This window comes from Solenopsis invicta, chromosome 3 (assembly GCF_016802725.1).
Source record: "Solenopsis invicta isolate M01_SB chromosome 3, UNIL_Sinv_3.0, whole genome shotgun sequence".
In the NCBI taxonomy this organism is placed as follows: Eukaryota; Metazoa; Arthropoda; class Insecta; order Hymenoptera; family Formicidae; genus Solenopsis; species Solenopsis invicta.
This window is the reverse complement of record NC_052666.1, coordinates 17,130,220-17,151,840: the sequence shown is the minus strand read 5'-3', so window position 1 is coordinate 17,151,840 and position 21,621 is coordinate 17,130,220. Positions and strand designations below refer to the sequence as shown.

Genomic DNA, 21,621 nt, shown 5'->3' with positions numbered 1-21,621 from the left:
TTGTTCAATGTTCTTTCAACATTCTGTGCTGTATGAATAAGGCTTTTATATTACATGCTGTAGTAAAATTGTTCTTTTCGTATATATATAATAAATTTATTATATGTACATATCAATTAAAAATCACATAATACCGTGATTCATCGTGATTATTGCTTTTCAAGATAGAATAACAAATTCGAGGAATGATACGTAGGCAGAATATTTTCGTGCCTCTAATTACTCCAAAGCTTCAATTATTTCGCCTTATATACGTCGGCTGCGATTGCTCGTGTTTGTCCCAAATTTTCCCCGGCGATTACAATTTTCGAGCGCGATATATCCTTGACGAGTGTAATAACTCGAAATTCGTCCCATGATTAGTAGTTTATGTCGCTGCGGAATGAGTATGGTTAATTATAACCGCAAATTAACGCGATACGACGATATCATACCGCGCGCAACGTATACTCTCCGCGCTCGTTACACGCCCGTTAACGCTTCTCTGACGTACACATACAATAACGCGAAATATGACGATTTGCCACTTTGGCTGCCGTACTCTCTGTGGCAACACTCATTCGTGACTAACAATCGAAGCGTCCGTCCCTTCGAACAGCCGAAAATCCGGAGTGACGCAGTCGACAATGACGTCGCGCCGCGACGCGACGCGCCATCCGCGAATCGGTAATTATCGTTACGCCGCGGTCTAGCAGCTAATCGCCATCACGCACCTTAATTAATGCCAAACTCAATTCTACGCTGCGTTCGATTACACCGCGTGCGATATATCTTGAATGATTAAATGCGTCGCTCGCTCGTTTGCTGCTCGTGTTTCGCGTATGGTAAAATTGTTACTCTCGATGTGACTTTAATCAACTCTGGAAATGTTCGCGAGAGATGGTACATTACGAAAAGAAACACGCGCCCTGTGTAACCTGAGGTACCCACAGGGAGGAGCGACCGTGATATCGATAATTAGAGCGTGTGATAGGAATTAACGGTAGTTCGGAGCAAATTGGGAGAGATTAAGAGAGGATATCGAGGAGATGTCGCGGTGCCATGTTACGGATGGTCCTTCCTGGTAACTCGTGAATCACGCATTACTTTCCTGTTCTGAACTAGTATCTCATGTTGCTCTCGTAATCGGGCATCGGGAGTTTCGAGCGACGATCAATGGCCGCTGCACCGTGATGGAGCAATTGCGATACTCGCGCGGCAATCGGCCGTCGCATTCGTCGCCCCGTTTATCGCGAGCCGAAAGTTCCATCGCCGTTCACGCGCGCGTTAACGGAAACCGAAAAATAACGATCGTCGTTTCTCGGTTATTTATTCTCTCGAAGTGTATTGCGCGCGTATAAATCAGTGTCGGAGTATGAACCACCGCGTCGGCCGATCGTGGGATTAATTAGTGCGCCGGTTCGTAATTAGCCGCGTTTTCCCTTCAGTTTTCGGATCGAATTTACCCGCGAGTGTGTACGTGTGTGTGTGTGTGTATGTGTATGCGCGAGTATATCGAATTACAACATCGCCTGTGGAGCAATAACGACGATGTATCGACCGGTGAGTCAATTTTTCATTAAATTTATGTGATCGATTGTTTGTTCGCGATAATCAGTATTTGAATGTATCTTTATACAGATCGGAGAGTTGTTAATTTCTGCACATTGCATAAGATTTATCGTGTCTCTTATTTATGGATCGTTAACCACTCGCTACGAAAGTTCCTTATCTTATTTAATTATGTAAATCTGCAGCTTCGTGGTCACAAATATTACTTTTTAATCGTATGCGTCGTGTTCCATGAATATTGAGATTAATTTTCACGATTTCGTATCTTTTCCATTTTTAACTCGTTAAAAACAGATACTGTATAAAGATATCGTTGAATGAATGTTTTGTTTATTAGAAAAGTTGTATCTTTATTTAGATCAGTATTTATTTTTGGACATTGTTTCGTAATGAGACTTTTTTTATTGTAACTTTTTTATTTATGGATCGCTAACTATTTGCGGCGAAAATTCCTTATTTCATTTAATAATGCAATTTTGCAGTCTTTATCTTACAGATATGATTGTTTACTTGCATTCCATAAATATTCGTGTTATTATGCAGATCAGCAGTTACAATTATTATTATATATCACGTATTTCATGAATATTAGGAATATACAATTTGTTATTCTCTCTATTTCGAATTCAATAATAACAAATAATCTAAAGATACCGTCAAATGATATAACAAACGTTTTGTTTACGGAAAAGTATTTTTATACAGATCAGTATTAATTTTTAGACATTTAAATTGTGTTTCACAATATCCACGAAATTTCTCGCATAATATCTTTTATTATATTTATGGACTGCTAGCTGTTTGTGGTAAAACTCTTTACCTCATTTAATTATACAATTTTGCAATCTTACTTTCAGATATTTTTTATTTGTGTCCCATGAATATTCCATGAATATCAATTTTCACAATCTTATATTTTCTATTTTAAACTTGCTAAAAATAGATTCTATGTAGAGATATTTCCAGAGAAATAACGTTTTGATTATGACGAAAGCAAGAAGGAAAGTTATATTTTAGTATAGACCAGTGTTAACTTTTGTGCATTATAACCATTTTGCACTATTTGTGATATGTCTGTCGACGTATCTTTTATTTATAAATTGCTTAATTTTTCGAAGAGCGAAAAGCGAAACGTTGTCTTATTTAATTATACAGATCAGCAGTTACAATTATTATTCTTCAGTATACATCACGTTTTTCATGAATATTGAGTTTAATTTTCTCAATTTCGTATCTTTTCTACTACTATTTTTAACTCGTTAAAAACAAATCCTATATAAAGATATCGTCAAATGACAATAAACGTGTTGTTTACCAGAAAAGTTATATCTTTATTTAAATCAGTATTAATTTTTAGACATTGCGGTTGTGCTTCACAATATCCATGAGATTTCTCTTATCGTATCTTTCATTTATGGATTGCTAACTATTAATGGCGAAAATTCCTTATCTCATTTAATTATACAATTTTGCAGTCTTATTTTTGAAGATATTATTTTTTATTCGTATTCCATAAATATTCCATGAATATTAAAATTTTCACAATTTCATATTTTCTATTTTGAACTCGCTAAAAATAGAAACCGTGTAGAGATATTGCCAGACAATATAACGTCTTGATTATGAGGAAAGTTATTTTAGTACAGATATTTTAATACAGATCAGTGTTAACTTTTGGACATTATAACCGTTTTGCACTATTCATGATACGCCTCTTGTCATATCTTTTATTTATGAATTGCTAATTTTTTAAAGAGCGAAAAGCGAAACCTTGTCTTATTTAATTATACAGATTAGTGGTTACAAGTATTATTTTTAGTATACATCACGTATTTCATGAATATAAGTTTAATTTTCTCAATTTCGTATCTTTTCTACTATTTTTAACTCGTTAAAAACAAATACTATATAAAGATATCGGCAAATGACAATAAACATTTTGTTTACCAAAAAATTTTTATTTAAATCAATATTATTTTTTAGATATTGCGATTGTGTTTTGCAATGTCCATGAGACTTCTTTTATCGTTTCTCTTTTATTTGTGAATTGCTAACTATTTATGATAAAAATTCTATATCTCATTTAATTATACAATTTTGCAGTCTTATTCTCACAGATATTATTTTTTATTCATACCCCATAAATATTCTATGAATATTAATTTCCACAGTCTCATATTTTCTATATTGAACTCGTATTAAACATTATAACCATGTTTCGCAATGTTTATGATGTCTTTTATTTATGAGTTGCTAACTTTTTGGAGAGTAAATCGCAAAACCTCGTGTTATTTAATTATACAGATTAGTAGTACAATTATTCTTATCACATATTTCATGAATATTGGGATTAATTTTTACAATTTCGTATCTTTTCTATTTTGAATTCATTAGTAACACATACTATACAAACGTATCGTCAAGTAACACAACGTGCGTCTTGATTACGAGAACACGCTTGTAAATCGGGATAAGAAATCAATGGTGCTTCCATGGGGAAAATAGTATTCTCGAATTTCACTGTCAAGCTGCTTTTTACACTGTGCGAAAACTCATCGTGCCGTTATTAGACGGACATAAGAATAAGGTTGAGCGTAGCGATAAATCGCACCGCGAATTTAATAACAAGAATGTGAGATACGCGGTTCGCCAACTCGCTTAACGAAAAAGTATAGAACTGGGCCCGCTGATTATTTTGCAACGGCATTCAATCTTAATACACGTACGTTCCTTCGCGCGAGCGTGTTTTGCAGTCGCGTCGTATTACGCGAGCGGATCGATACGCGTGCGAGGGATATTAATTCGATACGGGCCTGGAGTCGTGTTTGCATTCTGATGCGAGTACGCTCGCGCTTCGTCATTACAACGTATCGTGCTTAAATCGTGCGGCCGATGCACTCGCGCGCCGGATGCACCGGACGGGGTTACGCAATCGCGGTATCTCTTGTACCAGGTGAATACCCCTAGCCCTTTTTTATACAACTAATTTAATTAGATCTCTCATCTTGCACGCAGCGACGAGCGTGTTCTCGCACGAGACGAGATGCCCGTTGGGTACAATTTACATGCGGAATTTCGCATGTACCCCGGGACTATGTAATGGATCGGGCCGCGAGATGCGTCTGGCCTGGAATTCTCACGTTAATATGCGGCCGAATCAATTGTTTCTCACCGTCGACTTCGAGACCGTGCCCGTCCTATATGAAATTTCGCAGATAGCTGCGCGCGATTTCCTCCTACCCGCGATTGAAATTTCATGAAGTTGCACGCCGAACTTTCCGCCACAAACTCACTGTTTTCGAATCAAACTTCTGTCGACGTCGTCGGTGCGCATATAATATTGCGATATTTCACGTTCCACTGCAGATTCGGTAATCTGTAGAATTCTTAGATTTATCGTGACACATATGTAAACGATAGCTTTTGGAACATAGCGAGATTTACGATGATAATAATGGCCGTTCGAACATTACAGAGAGAATGTACATGATTCTTAAATATCTCTCTACATTGAGAGAAAAAAATATCTTACATCAAAACAATTTTACCTAACACAAATAAATTATTTATTTGGTGAGTCTCAACAGCTTATTTATTTGCAGTCAAGTTCAAATTTTCTTAATTGAAATATTTATGTAAATAAAATAAACAATTTTTATTTGAATAATTTTTTCTTGCAGTTTTAGAAAATATTTACTGTTAGATTACCTTTCAAGATAATTAGATTTTTTTAATCTAAGAAAACAATTTAATTAAGTTTAATAATATTATTAAATTATTTGTAAAATTATTATTTAGATGTAAAAATACCAAATTATATATTTAAAGTAATATGTCTATTATACTTTGAAGTAAATATTTTTAAATAGAACAAACAAATGTTTGCGTCAAAATGATTGTAGATAAATGTACTTTTTTCATTAATTAAAAAAATGCTTTCTTTTACTGTATTCGAAACTAATATTAATACAATTATTTAAGGAGAATTAATGCTGTTAATTAAAAAACTTAAAGAGTTACTTATAGAACCTCTCTACAAGAAAAGCTTTGCTACATGTCATTTTGCAAGAATTTATATCTGCGCGAGTTACTTTCTATCTATACCTCTTATCTAGAGCCGTCACATTTCGTCGTTGACAGTCAGTCGATTACTGTTTTTTACCGCGAGGATGCTATGCGGAGTGAAAAGAAGCGTAAATTAGAGAGAAAAAGAAAGAAATGAGATAAAAATGAATAGAGAAGGATGCGCATATCACGGCAGTAAAAGTAAGTGGAACGTAGCGTGGATGGCGTTTATAGTTCGTATACACGAAGACCCTTTCTCGATCTCTCACACACGGAAAGAAGGGTTCAATGCGGCGTGAAACGGAAAAGAAGAAACCCCCGTGCGGCTACTGCTGATTGACGGGCTTATTTATCGCGTAGAATGCATCTGTTAATGATGAATATCGGGAGTAAACACGTTGCGCTTGCAACGTTTACGTTGTTTGCTCGACAGTTCTGAGCGCATCACTAAAGCGTTTTCAGCTCGATGACAGGCTTTATGAAGTTCGTACGTTCGTAGCGATTAACCAGTTTATCGTCCCTATTCAGAGTATCCAAATAACTCCATGAATGTAATTCGCGATATTGTCGTGCACGCGAGTTACTCCTTGTAATTGTGACGGTAAAGAGAAAACGAGTTTGTAGGGGTGAGTTACTGAACGCGTACCGATCGCTTTGTGTGCCTCATATCAATATTTTATATTTTTACTCGATATAAGCAGCATACATTGTCAAACATATGAAATAAATGAGAAATGAGTAATATAGACAAAAATTGAACAAATTAGGTATATCTCATTTTTTGTGCGTGCTGACAACACTTAAAAAAATCAGATCTAACTGATGTTAATTTTTGATCAATTTATGTAGATGATAATAATATAATTATGCAATTTTTAATTTGAATTTTTATACTTTTATAAAAAAGATTTTTTATAGAATATTTTACATTCATTACATGTTCGTAATTATTACACAAATTGAATCGATATTTTTTTATAAAATTTATTAAGTTTCTTATATCAGCACAAATTTTATTACAATAAATAACATTAATGTAAGACTGATAAATGATAATAACAAAGTTAAAATAATTGATATAATAAAAAATACGTTAATTTTAAAAATAATTTGGAACTAGTATTATTTTGATATTTTTACCTTTTTACTATTATTTAAAATTATTAAATATTTTTTTAATACCTTTTTTTGAATATCAATTATTTTGAATATAAATTATTAACAAAATAAGAATTAATAGTTTTAATAATTTTTATTTTATTATATTTTAACTATTTTATATTTTATAAATTTTATATTTCTAAAGATGATATAATTAAAAAAATTTACAACAGGTATTTAGAGGACTGACTGTCTAAATTATTTTTTGTAGCATTTTGTAGAAAGGTATTATAAATTAATTTGTTATTGATTAAACATTTATTATAGCAATAGGTACGTAAAACATCAAGCTACAATTTTTATGTTTATTTGCAGTTAAATCATTACTAAATGAGAGATGTAATAAAAAGTACTTAAGTAACTTAGGTAATATGCATTCGGTAATTCTTCCTTATAATCTATAATCGAGATTTTTTAAATGTTTTTCATTTTATGATTTTGTGCACCGGCCCACAAAAGTTACTTATATATTAATATCTATAATAAAGTCTACGTAATTAAATAAATTAGAAATTTATTATTAATATCATGTCTCTTGAAGAATTCAAGAAAAAAATATTTAATACTTCATTTACTTATCTTGATGCTTCTTGTTCTTCAAGCCATAGAAATCTTTTAATTAATTAATTTTGAAGATGATTGGTTGAGCGTAAAATCGTGTTCTTTCATAGCTTTGAAAGTTAATGGTAATTTTTTCTATTGATGTAAAATAAAGCTCCTTTTATAATAAATCCTTCTTACGCTTCAGGCGTTTTAACGGAATTTGCAGCTTACACTGACATCGAATGTTCTAAAAAACTCTAGTACTTTCTGCATTATCTTAATTTAATAAATGCATGTTTTATCTTAATGTCATGCTACGTTGACATTTCTCATTTCTAACCCATTTTCCATTCTTGCATTTTAAAACACGTGACATTATTAATAGCAATTCAATCAGTTTCTTTTTAATATCGTGCTCTTTTGAAAGATTATCGGGATTCTCTGGGATTTACGTAAAGAAGCTTGTAGCACTCGACACATGTCACATAAAATTTCTTTCCAATTAATATAACAACACATTGAGGTCTATTGTTGACATTCACCTATAATATTGCTGAAATGGTAGTCCGATTCGGTTTTAAATAGAATATAACGAGAAAACAGCAAATCTAGGTCACTCAGATTGGAAATCGTTGACGCTTTTTCACCAAATTGTAAAAAATCAAATTCTCCGAAAATTGAGAACTTTGAAAAGTTATTTTCAACGCGAAAATCAACGGGTCAAATTCGGCTCCGGTTCTAGTCGATTTTCGAGAACGCGTAGGATGGTCTTCCGATTGGTGTCGCCTTTAATAATGACAAAATCGATGACGCGCGGTAACACTCTCGATGTCGGATACGTTTCACGCCGTTCACCACTGGCCCCGGTATCTCTTTTAATCGCGCGCGATAAAAAATCCGCGCGCCGCGAAATAGCGCGACAGCGACGTGGCCGTCCGTTCGCCGATATTGTCAGTGTAGAAAGACAAAAATTCCGACCGCGTTGGTTATTATCCGTAGCCGTCCGTTACAAAGCGACCCCCAGTTGCGTGCCGCAATAATGGACACGCCGGGCAAATAATAGAATCGATCCATTGGTGACATATCGATTGGCGTGCGTTACTTATTGCTTCCGTCAACGAGTAATTTCCTCTTTATCCAGGACCGCGGTCCGCTCGTACGGATAGACGGCATGGGCATGATGACTGGGTAATATGTTCGACAAATTGGTAAAGAGCTAATTACCGGCCGACCGCGGAAATTATGGCTGGCGTGCCACGATATGGTAGCACGTGTAACGCATTCGATTCGTCGTTCTCGGCTGCGGCATATATGCGCTGCTGTATACAGTATGCAGTATACACTACTGTATGTAAGCGCGATGGGATAATAGTCGAATATGCTGTTGCGGGAAAGCGGGACACGCTAGCTTGCTTTCTAATGCATATTGAAAACGTGCGTCTAATTTTTGCTAGAAAATATGATTTTATTAGATCACCAAAATAGTTACGAGGGACAACAATTTGCAAGCATGATGAGCAATGCTGCAAAAAGTTTTGACATTTTTAACAATCAGCTCGAGCGCCCTACATTATTGTTTCGGTGATCCAATAAAATCATTTTTAGCTCTATATCTAGTTAGATTTTTAGATTTACCAAAATTATTTTGACACTTTTCTATAAAGAGAGGAAAAGAATGATTTTGCTGAAGTATCTAAAAATTTAATCAGATACTGACCTAATAGTTTTATTGGGATCATCGAAATAATTTGTGGAACGTTCGAGCTTATTGTTAAAATGTCTTTTTTACAATGCTTTTTTACGTGCTTGAGTGTCCTACATAACTATTTTGGTGGTTTAATAAATTGGTGATTTATTTTTGTAGTGCAAATCTGTGTATATTAAGTTAAATTTTTAGATACTTTAACAAAACCATTCTTTTTGTGTAAAAGCCAAATATTTTTAAATTTTTTGAATTTATTGCACAAAATTTTAATTTGAAATTTTTTAATGACATTTAGATCTCCTGCTATTTGTGCCGATATACGAATAAATATTTGATGAATTTAACGAATTTGAAGTTGCATACTTTTTGCATTTTTATTTGGCTTTCTATTCGACCGGTGTGAAGTCAGCACCCAACTTTATAAGAAATAAAAATGTTTAATACAGATTGATTGTATTTTGTTTGTACCCGTTTGTACCACTTTTTTTTGTTTGTACCTCAAGGGATAAAATGTTATAAGGGAGTGAAAAAATGACCAGCGTCTGACTAACAGATTTTTAAATTTTGTTTATGCCATTCGAAAGAGCATCGTTTGTAACTTTTTTGTTTTTGTGTGTACATCAAAGGGTTTGGAGATGCAGCGCTTTTCAGTTTTACGATTTTCACTTTTTTTTATGTCCGAATCCCTTGAGATACAAACGAAAAAAAGGTGGTATACAAACGGGTACAAACGATGATCTTTCGAATGCTATTGGCCGTTTTTCGATATCTTTTAAAATGGCCAAGTTTTTACGTAGGGAAAACCGGGGATAAAAGTTTCGATTTTAAGAAAATATCAAAAATAACTAGTAAAATAATTTGTTGTTCCTTTGACTATTGACTGATTTATCATCAAATTTATTGTATTTTAGGATTATAAGGTTAATTGTGGTATTATCATTGATTTTTGTACAAAGTTATTTATAAGTGTCAGATTCAGAGAGGAACGTTTTACCCCTTCATGGGGTTAGTTGTTACTGCACCGGGGTAACTTGTTACCAAAAGATATAAAGTCATTTAAAGAAAAAAAAACATTTTTTAATAAATCAAAACACGTGAATTATATTTATAATTAATATTTAATGAGCTAACGAGACAATCAGGTACATTAAAGCTAAACAACTGATATTTATATTTAAATATAATTATGTTAACAATCATAGAGTTTATAATAATTATAAACCACATTTAAAACTATATTTTATCTCATTTTTTTGTGACAAACATTTTTATTTATGAGATCAGTACTTTGAAATAATCTTTACGATCCTTCTAAATAATAAATTTAAAAATCTAATCTAAATAATAATAAAATTAAAAAATGATCAGTTTTTTAGAAAAATAATATTAAGATAATCTTTGTGATCTTTTTACGTACCTAATTTAAATAATAATAAAATAAAAAAGGAATCAACTTTTTATTGTTCTTAACCTTTCATTGTTCTTCTTTTAGAAGTACAATAAAAAGTTAAATATTAAAAACTTAAAGAAAGCAGAAATAAGTACATTTTATTAAAATAAAAAATTTTTTAGCTATGAAAACATGGCGCTACTGGATAAGAAAAGCAAGGAAAAGAATTGACAGAACAAATGCAATAAATGTAACACTTGTAAAATATGCGTTATAAGAACAATTAGAAGTAAGTTACAGATTAAGTTTCTTTAACATTTAAGTAACGTTGTAAGTTATTATAATTTTTTAAGTTATTATTATACTTTACAACGTTTGATTATTAGATAGATATTTAAATATCTAACAGCGTCAAGTTTTTGTAGTTTAAAAATTTTTTATTTTTTTATTTCTGCTTCCACTTTAATTTTTTGAGATTAAATGTTGTATATTCCATTAAAACTTTTTCTGTCTTTTGTTATATGTCCGCATCCTATAATAAAATGAGAATCGATATAGACAACTGCACATATGCGACAGAGCAAATTTTTCCAGGGTAACAACGTACTCCAAATTACGGTAACAACTAGCCCCATTTGACACATGTAACATCTTGATACAATTTTTTGTCTACATATTAAAATGGACGAATAAACACTAGTGTATCATATTTCTGAATGTATATCCATTTACATAAGCACAATAAATAATAGGAACTACCTTAAATAAGCGAAATAGAAACGCAAAAAATTACGATGGACAAATATTTACTTACTTGATTTACGAGCATGTCTTTACACAGATCGCGGCGTAAATTAAGTTAAACGCTACTTGCGATATTAAGATAGTTGCCGCACTTGCGTGATCGATTGTTGTTTCGTGACGTACTTAGAACATATCGCTATCTTTTTTTATTTTGAAATTATAACCACCGTAACAACGTACCCCAGGAACATCTTACCCCGGCCTTCCCTACACTTTTTTTTCTTTCCGGAGGAAGAGTGTACGTAAAAACTGAAAGTCGCTGTATCTCTGCACCCCTTGAGCTATAAACAGGTACAAACGACGCCATTTTGAATGCCGTAGGTTGTTTTACGATGTCTTATAAAATAACTAAATTCTCGGTGGAAGGGAGGGGGTGGGGTAAAACTGAAAAACGCTGTATCTTTGCACTCTTTGAGGTACAAACAAAAACAAAAGAGGTACAAACGGATACAAACGATGCTCTTTTGAATGGTATAAACGAAATTTAAAAATCTGTTAGTTGGACGCTGACCATTTTTTCACCACCTTATAACTTTTTAGCCCTTGAGGTACAAACGAAACGAAAAGTGGTACAAACGAGTACAAACAAAGTATAATACAATCGATATGCATTAAGCATTTTTGTTTTTTATAAAGTTGAGCGCTAACTTCACGCCGGTTTCTATTCGTTATAATATTGTTGAGCTTTTTATGAAAATATTTGTTAATATCTGTGATATTGTTTATAATAAGCAAAGAAGATAATAAGCACTTCAATAACACTGATAACAAAAAAATATTTTTTTTATTTATTTTGAGCCAGACAAGATAATTTTTTAAATAAAGTTTTAAAATGTGCTGAACATAATGTTCGCAAAACAATTTTCACTAATGTCAGATTTCTGAAAGAATTGAGATTTAATATGCAAAAAAGGTTTTTTGCGATATTTGAAATTTTTTTGTACACTGTGATTCTTTGTAAAATTTGTAGTTTGTGGGTATATAATACACATACACAGTATAATTTATGTCTATTGATAGCCACACAATATAAATAATAAGTATATGTGACTCTATCATCACTTAAATTAAGCTGGATCCCTCACTATCAAAAATTAGTTTCTTACTCATTGTCAGTAAAAAATTTAGTGCTATTTAGATGCTAATTTGGTCCTGCAGTCTGAATTTTGATATTTAAACCGTTTAGCAGGAAATTCGAAGTGGGGGCGTCCGGCTTAGTAGGAGTTCCATCATCGAGGATAGAAAATTTGTTATCTTAGCAAAATTCGGTATTTAAACCTTTAATTTTTTATAACAGCGCTACAAAGATATAAGAAAGTGCATTTCATAAGGAATGTACAATACATTCATGATTTCTGATTAGAATTTTAAGATAATGTTAATTCTTTTTACAAAAAAAAATTTTAGCATTGCAAAGTCTTTTTTTTTTTTTATTAAATCACAACTATTTCAGAAACCTGATATGCTGGTGGATTTTAATTTGTGGCATCCAAAACTTTATAAAAATGCCTTGTCTGATTCAAAATAATTTTTGGCTGTAAACCAGTGTATTATTCACAACTGTAAACGCTAACAATAATCGATTCTTGGAACTTGGAGACTTATCCTAAAGATGAGATAATATTCGTGACTTAGATCTGTTCTAATAGTGACATCTTTACTTAACACAATTTCACCGCAAGCCAGGCAGGATTTGCTATTGCAATGAAAGCTTAGCTTCTACCCCACGTCCCACTTGGTCCGCTACCCATCTATACTCTCCATAATCTGCTTTCGCACAGGCGAGGACAATGCGATTCATTGAGATGTATCGCATTGAAACTTAAGCTATCGATCCACCGGTGACGGCGTGCCGTAGATCGTTAGTCTGTCAAAGGTCTCACGTTAGTACTTTTTTAACTACCGCCTCTCTCGTAATCGCGACTTTGCTTGCTGCTATCGTTGAGATGACATTGACGTATGCGTCATGATAATCTCTTTATCTGTATAATACTGTGCTTACCTCTATTCTGGTCGATGTGAATATAAAGCAGATGGCTGATTATGGATATTATGTGGAAATGACGCTCGCGTGTATTTTCATCGTTACTTAATACGTAATCATTTGTCGTAAGAAGGAGACCTGGGTATTTTCACGATGCAAGCGTAAATTGCAGCACAAAATGCCGCAACTATACACGGAACTCGAATTTGCATGTATTTATATCGACGAAAGAATGCAGCACGAGAGATGCAACAATTAAATGCGCTCTCTCGCGTTTTATCAATTAACGTAAATGTCGTTGGCACGTTAAAGACGCGATTTGTTCGTAGTAACACATTAAAACGTCGCGGAAAAATTTTTGCGACCTGCTGCACTCGCTGCACATAAATCTGTAACTCCTGTGTGTTTACCGTACATCTCTAACCTTTCTTTTGTACTGCCGCGAGCGAGAAAACTCCGCAAACTTTTTCTCTCGATGCACACGACAACCGCTTCATGCATCTTTGGTGCACTTTACGGGCGCATCGACAGAACGAAGTTCTCCGTGTTCACTGGCTCCGAATCCGCGATCGCCATACTCTGTTACCGACACTGTACTAAAAAATTCCTCCTTCTTTCGCGACAACGTTTAGGAATTTACTCGTTCTTCGTGGTTGGTTCGCCGACTCGTTTATAAATTAAAGCATATAGATTGCTCTTGGTCAAAAGCACTCTGCGAATTTAATATCTTTATTGTTGAAAATGCCTGTACAGTTTGAACTAAGAGCTTCAAGCAATCCATTTTCTTCTCACGTTAATCGATTTTTTTTTTTACGTGACACTGTGTCCATTATATTAGTTACGGTATAATAGAATTGTATTTTTTGTTCTGCTACTAAAAGAAAATACTACATTTTTTTTCTAACTAGGATGATAGATGCTCATTACATTTATCATGCTTGCAGACGATGTCTGATATTACGTTCGTGCATTGTGCGATTGTATAATTCATGGTTATTATGCATCAGAAAAAAAGTCTATAATCTTGAAAGCATACAAGATATTTTACCTCAAGAGTTTTGAGACTATATCATTTGGAAGTGTAGAAAATTTAAAGTAGAAAATATCGCAGGATATCGATTTAAGGAAAACTTAATTCTTCATATAAATCTTTTCGATGACGTGATATATTCGGCAATGTTATTTTGTGTTACTTTTAACATACTTAAAAATGTTCAATCTCGAAGTTGGATGTAAAACGCCTTGTATACGCTCCTCAAATAGCGTATATGTATAAAAATTAGTTGTGAAAAAAGAGAAATTGTATGCGCGCAATGCATTTCCAAATATGATTCCGGAACTAGTCGACGAATACGAGCGACGTTTCCGATGTGAAAGACATGCCGAGTGAAAAGTGTCAACATTTGCAGTGCTTTTAGCATTATGCTTGAGCAGTGCGCCTTCTTGGGCACTTTATGCGCATTGACACATGCTTAATGCTCGCTTCACTTTGAATACACAGTTTTATCGTACTTTTTCGAATCCTTTTATCGTATAAATCATGATTGACGCGGGTACAAATGGAGCATGTGTGTACCAATGAATAAACTAATTGTTCATTAAAAAGTGGATCCAAAAGTTACTGTAACGCCCTAAGAAAAAACACGGCTCGTTTAATTATCAGTAAACAAGATATGGCAAATTACAATAATACTTGATATAATCAAAATTGTATAAATGATAGTATATAAACAAAATTGTTAATGTCTTCTCGTTCCAATGTTTTTCTGATATATCTTTCAAAGCGATTGAAAAGAGCACCGATGAAAACACGAATAAAAGTTCTGCTTCGGATTCTGCTGATTGAAAAATATGAATCTTTATGAAATCGATTTTCGATGTACAATAAAATCGCGATAAACGTATCAATCTGTATATGTGATAGATGAATTCACATACAATGTTAAATTAAACACGATATTAATTTGAATGATTAAAACAATAATAACAGAATCTGAAAAAGAACAGGCATTGTAATAGAGATGCTGAATTTTAATTAAATTACGTTTCAGTAATGCGCGATCGGTCCATTTTAATAAAATACTTGTACAGTTTGATTGGCTCCTATTAATATAAATCTCTCAGATACGTTCAATTTATATAACGGTAATAGTATCTTTGGGATTTTATTATTATATTCAGAATCTGAGAGTAAATCTTTATACAAAACATTCAAAATATAATTGGACGGAATTTAATTAAATTCTCGTTTACTCTCCGTGTTATACGTTTACATACACATTTTAATATTTGAATTTGCTTTCTTTCAGTATTTTGTAATTGAATTTTGCAAGTATCACGAGTATTGATGAATAATAATTGGTAGCGGGAAATAATAAGATGATATTTTTGTAGTTTATTATAATCAATGTCTTACGCTCCATCCCGACCTCGTATTCGTTCGTTTCTCTGCATATAGTAGGCGCTCGTCATCGACAACAGGATTATGCAAAGTTGCAACCTTGTTAGACCGAATGCACCTGAAAAGTTCTAATACTTCCGTAAACGACGTTGAATTAAACAGTTTCGAGCCAAAGCTCCTCAGGAATTATACGTTGGCGCTCAGCGCCGCTTGAGATCGACGAGGCTAAAATTTCTCCCGGGAAATTGGCGACTAATCCGTTCATTTCCAAACAAGAAATTAGTTTAGGAAGTCCCGGAATGTCAAACTAGTTTTACGATACTTCTTTAAAATGCATGTTTCTTTTTTGTCTCTGCTCCTCTCTATTATTAAATACAACAAAAATCATTTTTTTACGAACATAGATATCTATTATTTAAACGCGGCTATACATTTATTACAGCAAAATGGTTTGCATTCTTCGAGCGTTCTAATATTTTTTTCATGTACAAAACCAAGCACGGGATAACGTCTTTCTTTTCGGATAAATACACACTCTACTCGAAATGCATAATTATGAGCTTGATCAGTCGATCTGCGTAATCTACGTAAAAGGTCGAAATTCGACATTCGTAGTATCTGAACAGCACGAAGTGCGATCGACAGTCTCTTGCAAAATTGACAGTTGAAGCTGCCTGTCACAGGGACCGCAAAACTCGAGCGTCGATTTAACCAAGCGTTACGAACGCTAGCGAGCTACTGTACTATAGCGGAGCAGCGGAAATTCGTCAAAAGCGAGCTGCGAGTTGCAACCTCCCGAATTCGGCGACATCGATCGAAACAGTAATAGCCCTTTTTTTTATTTCTTTCTTTACCATTCGTTCTTCGTGCGCTCCTTTCTCCGATGGCGACTACTCGAATCTTTCCGTTGCGATTCCCCCCCGGCCCCTCACTCACTGAAAAACCCATTTATTCGTGGACGAGTGCCCCTGTGTCGCTGATAAACCGGACCACCGGCTATCCCGATGAATATAAATCCAATTGCTGTACCGACGTATTATCCTAGCTATATTTTTAACGGTGTGATAAACAGCCACGTTACGGTGAAAATTCCCAGAAATTTCTACGTTCGACTACACTAGCGATCGCGACTCTTTGGACATCGATGCCGAAAGCAATCGCACAATAAAAATTATTGTTTCTGCACGTGTTTTTGCATTCAAAATTTTTTTGAAGCGCATTTCTTATACTTGTTCATAAATACTGTCTTTGAGCACTTTTTTTGCAATTAAATTAAAGCGAAAATTATTATTATTAATATAAATTGCGAAATGTAAAATGCATAAAATCTAACCAATTCTTTTTGTGTTAAGTAAGCTGGTTTAATCTCTTAATGTCTTTGTTTTAATTTGATTTCTTGTTTAAGTAAATGCGTGACAGAAAATAATAAAAAGAGATACAGAATTAATATATCTATTTTTTTAATATATTAATTGTTTTATTGAAATGGAAAATTATCTTCATATACACATATAATGTAGAAGTGCAGTCACATTGATATGTGTTTGAAATAATATTTTAAAAGATACATTGCTGTTATGAAGAATTCTCTGCAGATAACATGACTGTTATGAAAAATTCTCTGCAGATAATCTTTATTATGAAATTCTATAATACATTGTTTTTTTTTATATTTACTTACGCTACTTTTATTATAATGTATGTTTTCTACTTTATTAATATATGTTTTGTTTTTATACTAAAAATTGCTATTAATTGTATGTTTTAGATGTTAATAATGCTGTGCGTGAGCATCGTTTTCTTAATTTGCGGTGCCACTCATGGAATCGTTCACCGTAAATCATATCATCCCCTTTTTCCCGAATCCGCAGCAGCACAAGTGAGTACGCATATATTAACCAGATGATAAATGCACACGCATTGCGACACAATAAATTGGCGGTGGGGGTCAATATATTTTTTTTTGTAGGGTGCGATGATAAAATGTACATATATGTACATATATTAATCTCGCTCCCTCTCTTGATTCTATTTGCGCTAGCTTAATACCGAAAAATCCCCGGGATTTTCAATCGCTTATAATCCTGGAAGCGAGTAATGCCATGACATTTCCATCATGGAAAAATCAATATCGAATTGCTCAAACAATATTCTCCCCCATTTATCGAACAACCTTAGTATGCTGCAGACATTTAGTCTCTTATCTTACAAGTAGTCTGTATCAGAATATTTTACCAGACCTTAATAATCTTTAATGACGTTTCAAAGTAATTCGACAAAATTGTTAATACAAAAGAATCTTAAGAATCTTTGTAGGAGCGTGGCCAGGTAAATTCCTCTTTCGTCGCAATGCACGTTTTCATTACGCTTGCTTGCTGGAGGGGCCTAGGCATTCTCTTGCTTGCACTTCCGGTTCAACAGGCATTAAGATGAGTATCGTTGACATCGTTTCCGTCTGGAGACGTTGCGCCCGGCTCGCGAGGTAGAAATTTAACGAACAAGACAAAACCGTGGGTCTTAGCGGGAAAACGGGAGAGGGGGGGGGGAGGGGGAGAAAAGAAGAGGAATGCCGCACGGCACCGGCTCCCCTTTTCTGATGTATCTCCCGAAGGAAAGTTCTGCTCGTTACGGGGAACGTTCGCGAAGCGAAGCCGTGATTTATTCGCTCAAATATATATGTCACGCTCTTCTATCGGAAAGTTCGTAGAAAACTTCAAAGAGCTTTCATTATTTATCGAAACTTGTAATTTGCGGAGAAAGAAAGAAAGTTAGTTGATTGATGAATACGCGTAGACATGTATTCGCGCGAGGCTAAAAGAATGGATTAATTTGTAGAAGGTAAAAAATATTCATTATTAAGTTCAATTAATATTATATCGATATCCTCCCCGATGCGACTCAGGCATATTAATTAAAGCAGGATGAATGTATCGAGCCGAGTCCTTTGATGAGAGTAACCGTACGTAGAGCTTCTGCTGCGAATTATGACCATAGTGTTCATTGTAGCTACTTTTTACGCTTTTTACGCTTCGTTATTAAATTACGTGTACTACTTTATCACTCGTGTCGTCTAATATTCGTTATTTTACAATATTGTAATATCTTTGATTAGATTATTGCATTATCTCGTATTGACACGAATTTTCTTCTACATGCAGAGCACGACGCTTCTAACAATTTGTATACAAAGAATAATTAATTTAGTAGCAAGTCTGTTCGCGACACACGATTTTAACCCTTTCGCCGTATATGGCTTCCACCGAAGTGCACCTATATCGTGCACTGAAGTTTCTACTTGCGCCTGTGTATAAACTTATTTACGACTGTGCCCCGAATACAAGAGGATGCATTTGCCCTCTAGTTTTCTAGTTGCTTTATCGCTCTCCTATAAAATATTTGAATTAAATTATGCCAGTCATTGTGCGGCAAACGGCATAAGCCAATTCTTTTCTGAAAATCCAAAATATTTAAATTCAACTTACGTAACAGGAAGATATATAAGTTTCTATTTAAGATACAAATTGGTCATACTTCGTGAGGTTATAATTCACGTTTTGATCATTTAAATTTAGATGTTAGCAGTACGTATCGTGTGAAACGAAAACTATATATGCGATAGCGTGCAAGTCTTTCTATCATATTTAAAACGATGATGAATGAAGTGATATAAATCATGTGTAAATTGAATTAATTCGAGAATACAACGAGAATATTAAGATCTCTCGAAATAATTCTATAAATCATAATTCCCTAGCAGCTAAAGATCTTACGTCTGTGAGTAATATTTGCGCCTCGTATAACCCTTTGTGGTCTTAAGCCGGGATATTTAGGATACACTTGCCAAAATATCTCGAATATCCGAGATTACAACCGCAAAGAGTTAATACCGAGTTCTATTGCAAACAGCAAGGCGAGGGCTTTCATCCAAGTCACGTCAGCATTTGTTGGATTCCGCATAAAATACGAGAGTTATTTTGCCGACTAAAAAATTCTCTGATGTCACAACATTAAAATATATTTATGTACGCGTAATATTCTCACGGGAGATGTCTTTTCTGGAGAACAAGCCTGCTTGCGCTTGGGGGACACGTCGCGTCGCTCGGACGCGAGTTAAATTTTCTAAATGAAGAAGATCTGATTTATACCACTTTATCTCTCGTTCGTGCGTCCTCGACGACGAGGGGATTAAACTCGACATACGCTCGTCGTCGTGGTGGTCCAACAGAAAGTCGTAGATCGCGGGACGTCTGTCAGCGATAGCGGTAAGGTCCGTCGGCGTCGCTCGGAAAACGACGGGAACGGGTGCAACGGTGTTAGCCTCGTTAGCGTCACCGGCTGCGCGCGAACCTACAGCAAACTTTCCACGAGAATAATCTCGTTTCCGCTCTCTCTCTCACGGTGGCGTGCAACTTTCGTCTTCGCGGCGCGGCGCGGCGCGGCGCGGCGTTCAGAAGCCGGCGCGGTACGGAGGAGCGCGCTCACGCGGTTTCGAGAAACAATAAGTGCCGGTCAATTAGCGGGATACATCAGCCACGCGCCCCGCGGGAGTCGAGGAGACAGACGGATAAGGATGAGCGCGGAAGTGTGCGAGCTAGGAAGGGGGTGTGGACGGAAAAGCGAAGCGATGGCGCGAGTTAAAAGTTTCGGAACGTCGGGTAATTTGTATTCATATTACGGCACGTTGGAAAGGGCGGATATGTACGGGAGTAAGGGTGAATTTTCGTCGACCAACTACTTCGGAAGCGCGCGCCCGTGCCTCTCGCGTTTACGAGTCTTGGTACTTAAAAGCTCATTTCGCTGATTTGTAACGTCCGCGGCACGTTTGCGAAGCTCGCGTGCTTAGCTTCACTGATATCAGTCGGCGCGGGTGGAAAAGGGAAAGAACGACGAGCACCACATTCTTTCTTTCTCTCTCTCGCGCGCGCGTGAAAGACGGAAGTCTTGAATATTATGAAACGCCGCCACGAACGAGCGAAGCTCGTACTTCGTTCTTGACGCCGGCGATTAATATCGCCGTCGCGCGCAACGCTTCGCGTGGAAGCGAGCTGCCGCCCCCGTAATTAGACAATATTGAAAAAGTACTAAAACCGCAGATTACTTCGCGCTTAAGACGTGACATTATTAATGAAAACGCCTACAATTTTAACTTAATTTAAATGAAATCTTTCAAGTATATAAAATCAAGAGAGATGGGTATAACTTTCTTTTTCTTCGCGCTTAATTAGTTTTCATCAGTCATCGGTAAAAGGATTAAACGCATTTATTTTTAACTTTCTGGTGAAAACATTTTTCCATAGGTCGCACAATTATAGAAATTGCTATATATTTTATTATTGTCATAAAAAAGTAGCAGTTTTTCCACAAGTCGACAAGTGAAATTTGCTATTTATTTACAAATTTATTATGAAGCTGGAGAATTGCACGCCGCACATATTGTCCAGTATCGCCTTAATTTTCGTAATGTTCAAGAATTTAATGAAACAAAAGCCTCGAAAATTATGGGAAAAGCTAGCACGTCTAAGGCCCGTGCTCTGTTTTCACGATCGTCGATTAATATTACGAAGGAACGGTAGCGCGGTGTAATTGAAAGATATTACGAAATTTATGCACAGTAATATGAAGCAGCGACAAAGATAATGGGCATCGCGAACTGAGCACGGTTAACTACTCGACGAGAAGCATTAAAATTGGTATGTCGCGTCGAGAACACTCGCGTTTCGCAATTACGTATGTTGTTGCGATCATGATAACTGCTAAAGACTCGAATCAACCGCGTAATATTATTTGTGAAATCTATATATCCGTCCATCTCTGAATTTAGCATGACATAAATACAGAAATTACGGAAAATTATAGAGATTACAGCGAATTGTGAAAGTGTCGGACCCTATGTGAAAATGTACATGTAAATCGCGCAATGGACAATGGACGATGAATCGGACAGATAATGTTACGCGGTGATAGAAAGGTAGATGCTGGGCGAGCAATTCTCTCTCTCTCTCTCTCTCTCTCTCTCT

The 21,621-nt window shown here is 35.0% G+C and overlaps 1 protein-coding gene across 1 annotated transcript in view; it reads left to right on the top strand.

Moving 5' to 3' along the window:
• The first annotated feature begins 107 nt into the window (after nt 1-107).
• Nucleotides 108-21,621, top strand: part of LOC105202773 (nephrin) — a 291,450-nt gene continuing 269,936 nt past the window's right edge. The window contains exons 1-2 of the mRNA XM_039447151.1: nt 108-1,542; nt 17,373-17,483. The gene's annotated coding sequence lies outside the window, so the exon portion shown is untranslated. The remainder of the gene's footprint in view (nt 1,543-17,372; nt 17,484-21,621) is intronic.